The sequence below is a fragment of the Micropterus salmoides genome, unplaced genomic scaffold (assembly GCF_014851395.1).
Source record: "Micropterus salmoides isolate LMB-PRFRI ecotype aquatic unplaced genomic scaffold, ASM1485139v1 Ms_hic_scaffold_17, whole genome shotgun sequence".
NCBI classification, from domain to species: Eukaryota; Metazoa; Chordata; class Actinopteri; order Centrarchiformes; family Centrarchidae; genus Micropterus; species Micropterus salmoides.
Window position 1 is genome coordinate 15,625,343 of NW_024040817.1, and position 5,009 is coordinate 15,630,351.

The 5,009-nt window shown below is 39.0% G+C and overlaps 1 pseudogene; it reads right to left on the reverse strand.

Annotated features, from left to right (window-relative positions):
• Positions 1–442: 442 nt before the first annotated feature.
• LOC119907767 lies at positions 443–3,280 on the reverse strand (annotated as a pseudogene).
• Between the last annotated feature and the right edge of the window lie 1,729 nt (positions 3,281–5,009).

A 5,009-nucleotide genomic window follows, 5' to 3' on the forward strand; every position in this document is an offset into this window, starting at 1 on the left:
GTTCAAGCTATATTTAAACCATTTGTTTAATATTTATTACATTAACATAACTAGTAAAGTTTTTGCTCTTTGTACGCACTTTGTCAACAGAGAAATGGCAACCAGTGCCATATATATAAAAGAAAGTTCATTTGTAATGTTGACCTTTCTGCTTACATCTTCACACATACTACAGTAGTACAATAGAGCAACACACATCTCTTAACACTTTTGCGCACAGGACATCATTCATTCTTCAGATAGGCCTATAGGTTGTTAAAGACCTTCAGTCTGACACTACCCTGTGGCCAATTATTCCACTTACTTCAACACAACTGCAAAAGGTCAAACACTAATCGTTTTCTAATAGTTTGGTTTGGAGCCCTAAATAACTGATTCAAACAGTTAGAAAATTAGCAATGTTCCAGTCACCATTATACTATTCTCTGTTACACAAAATTATTCACAGCTGCTTGTTCACTTCACCCACCTTGTTGTGGAGTGATGTGCTGCTGGCGTCGCCCCTCTGCTCGTGAATGAGTGAAATAAGAATCCACTGGTTGGTCTCGTGCCTGTAGCGCTCTGCAGTGTTGAGTCATGTGTGCCCATCATAACCACCCATGGCATAGATGCGGTGACAGTATGTGGGTACCGCCTCGTGCCAGGTGTGTGTGCTCAGGTCAAGCCTGCACACGCTGTTAAAAGCTCCATCCCGTCAAAGCCACCACCACAGTAGACTTGCCAATTGAGAACAGCAGTGCCATGATAGCCACAAGGACGCTCCAGATAATTTATCATCTTGCTCCAGCGGTTAGCGCGGACACCATACCCCTCAACGCCATTAGTTGGATCGCTACCGCTCTAGCCTCCAATGGCCAACAGAATGGCCTTAGGCAGGCGAGGGACGGGCTTGAGGGTTATAGAGGCCAGACACAGAGGGTCTGTTTGTAATCATGTCACATATGGTTTGCAAGGCATCCGTGAACATGGGCAGGCACCCAGTGTGGTTCTCCACCAGCTCATTGGACACCGCATGAATCCTGATGTGCTCTGCACTTGTCAAGGCCAGCTGAACCTACACAGAGAAAAAAGACAAACAAACAACAACTTTGAATTGAACTTAAACCTGTAGTATTTGACAGTTGAATTCAAACCATTGCCGTTGCCATTTTATAATTATTTTAACTGAGACTGATATGGTTTCATTCGTTTATCCTGCCTACCAAACTCTTTAACATAAGACTAGCGAAAATTTCAGGTGTGTGAGCAGCAGGGCATTGTAGTTTTTAACAAACATCACTAAAAGAGGAGTAAATAGTGTATTTGTTGGGGACTATTTCAGCCACTAGCGAGCATTTATGTTTTCTTACCACTCTTAGTTTATTTTTAATGAGTCACTTAACACGAACCGGAACAGAACAGAAATGCATCAATGTATAGTTGTTTTTTCCATGGTACGGAACAAATTAAAAGAACTACAGGTGTGAAAGCACCCTACAGCCAGCAGGACTTGGTCTTAGAACTGCCATAAATTGTTGCAGTCAGGATAAAATTATCAGCTAAATGCTGAAGATGTAAATCCAGACTAAATGTAGTGACAGAAAGAGTACAGTGATATGCCGTTGTCGTTTTTCTGGTTCGTGGTCTATCCGGTGAAGGATGACCTCATACACAGATTGCTCCTTTCTCACATGGAGGTCATCTCTTTCAATGATGTCACTTCAGGCAGGGCATCATTGATTTTTCTGGAGGCGGCTGTGGCTCAGGAGATAGAGCGGGTTGCCCGTTAATTGGAAGGTCGGCGGTTCAATCCTCCTCCAGGCTGCATGTCAAAGTATCACTGTTCTGCCGGTGTATGAATGTTTGAGCACTTAGGCTCAGCGTGTGAATGCAGACATAAAAGCGCTTTGAGTGGTTGAAAAGACTAGAAAGGTGCTATATATTATTATTATATATATATATACGGAGCATTTACTTAGTTTGTGCACAGAGAGCTGCAGTAACTGTTAACAGGACACAACCTGCTCAAAGTGGTCAATTATATAGCGGTAGGCCTTGTGCAGCGGTTCAGAGGAGAAGCAGATGTTGGTGAACTGCCAGATGCCGATGCAGTTCTTTGGGTAAAGCTGCTCCCCAAGGAATTTGCAGCAGGTTTGTACAAGGTCCATTACGTTGAGCTGATCGGCTGCCAGCAGCAGCTCCTGCGCATTGTCCTCTGTCACAGAAACAGAGCTGTTGCATGCAAACTCAGTGATGAGCTGCATCATGTCAGGAGACAGGCCGGGAATGTTAAAGACCTTTTGGTCTGGGTTTTACCAGCGTCTGAAGAGAGCTCTGTGGGACAGAATGAAAATACAACAGAGGATTAAAAATAAACAGTGGTCAACATTTTTTGTCAGACTGATAACAATGAAAAAAGACTTTTCAAAACAGATGTGAGAGAAGAAAACAGTCTAGTATATGACTGAGATAAGGTCTATCCCAGTCTACACATAGCTTTAAACCACAGCGCTAATGAACCAAATATGCTAAACAAATATTATAATACTCTGGTAAATTTAAGGTTTTAAAACTCTGACTTTTGGAATGAAAAGAAAACTTGTTTTGTTATTTCAGTGAAGTGTAGCACTGATTGTTTTGAAGTGACTATGTATTACCTTAACTATTGTAAAATCCAAGTTGATCATCAGAGTAGTCTGTCTATTTCATATATGCTGTATACTAAAGGAAAATGATACAATATGTGCCATCAGACATCATTCAGTGTTATTTACAGTAAGAATATGACTGCCCAATAAACTAAAATTAATATTACATCATGTACAAATTTTAGTGGTACACAACTGAATGGCAGCAAAATCCTCATTTGAACTGATATTTGAAACGATACTGACTGTGTGCAGACAGAGAGGGAACCTACACCATTGGTTGGTTAACTCTTTTTGAATTCTGAATTGAAGTTTTTAAACTTTTTTTGTAAATTCATCTGGTCCTAAATAACCTCTCTTAATTCTCCATGAATAAACGTAACGCATTACTTATTGGGATTGGTGTGTTTGTCCGACTAAGATCATCATTACTTTTCTATTATTTTGTTTTTCTGCTCAGTTGACAGATTTAGACAAATTTATCAGCTTCCCTCCTTATATCAGATAACCAGCTTACCAGAAGTACAGGCTGAATTCACAGATGATGAGCTTGTGGATTTGAAATTCCACATCCTTGACTTTGATGACTGCTTCTCAAAACTCTCCAGCCAGAGATCATTAAACAGAGAGCTTGACTCCTCTTGGCCCCTCATCTCGATTTCTTCTCAAAATGAGTTTTACAGTCTCTCTTAAGTCTCAAGAGGTTTGTTCAGTGAAGAGAGAAAGTATTAACAAAAACATTATTTTTTTATTAAAATTGAATATTAATTTACAGTCATTTCCAGTACATCAGTTCACTAGTAGGTAGATGACTTCATTAGCTGGCTGATAGAAGTTTTAATAAAAATGTAAATGTGGTTATGATTTGTACATATGCTAAAACACTGTAAACAGCTATACAACTTTGCAGATAAACACATACAAAAAGGTATAAGAACCCCAAGTCTAATGTATGTGATGAATATTATACGTTTGGCAGAAGCTATTTTATAGAATGATGCACATCATGGTTTTCTCCACTTCACTCTTGCATCCACTCCCAGTTTTTCTTACAGAGGTCCACCAATGAAATAAGCAACAGTAACTTTCAACTTAAATGTCACTCCCTGGCCACTTTATTACGTACACCTTTGCAATGTAATGCAATCCGAGATCTGCCACAAATTCTACATTTATGAAGATGATGTTCAGATGCTCAACTATATGTTTATTAATGAGTATGTAGTTAGTAGTGGTGTTGAACTGGATTTCATTGTATAAAAATGTGTTTCTGATATTCTTCCCTTCTTATGCTTGTAAATGAAAAAACATTAGAAACACCTCTCAATTTGGAAACTGGACAGTTTAGTCCAATTAATAGATCAATATTAATAATAAATATATTAACATTATTAATAGTAAAAAAATAAAATAAAATAAATAGTTTAATTAATAACTCTGTAGGCTGTATAGGATTGCATTAGATTTTATAGGTGTACCTAAGAAAGCGGCAACTGAGTATGTAACAACAAACTGCATACAGCTCAGGTCTGCACCAGTCATAGCGGTGGAAATATGGTTTCCTGAAGTGTTGAAAGAAATCACTGTTGGGTACAATTTCTCCCCCCCAAAAAACACGAAAAGGTCAGAATACTGAAGAAGATAAAATAATATGTCCAAAACAGCATACTTCAAAAACAACAAAGCCTTAATTTTATTTGCTCATTATTGAAAAAAAAAACTTGCAGAACACTTTAACACACTGAACCATTTTTGAAGGAGCTTCAGGCAACTCATATTCCAGATAAGTGAGTAGAAGGAGCAGAAGGCCATAACTGGTCAGATATTTTACTGTCACTGTTGTGTCAGGTCATATCAAAAGTTTAGACATTCCTAAAGAGAAACAGATCAAAATGCCTTTATACATTAGTTTTAATTAAATAACAATTATCCACACACACAAATTCACACATTCTCCCGAACACAAGCACATGCAAAGAGACAAAATGTGCACACACACACGTACATGCAACCATGCAGGAAGGCATTCACGTACACATTGACATACATATACACAAAGGCAACCACACATTCACTGCCCAAAAATCTGCACTCACTCAGTGGTACTAAAACGCTGCCTTCCTCAAGGGCAAACACAGCAGGTAGCCTGAGATCTAATTAGCTAGTTAGCCTTTGGTTGAGTGAGTAAAGACCCCATCCAAGAGAAATCTGAGCTCAGTTCACGACATTTTGCTGTGATAAAGAGGAAATGTGTGCGCGGTGAACAGTAGGAGAGAGCGTTGTGTTGATGAATGGCTGCTAAATACAGCGGCTTCTGATTACACAGTATCCGAGGAGGTGCTCATAAAAACAAAGAGGCAGTGGAGAAGAATGAGTGTAATC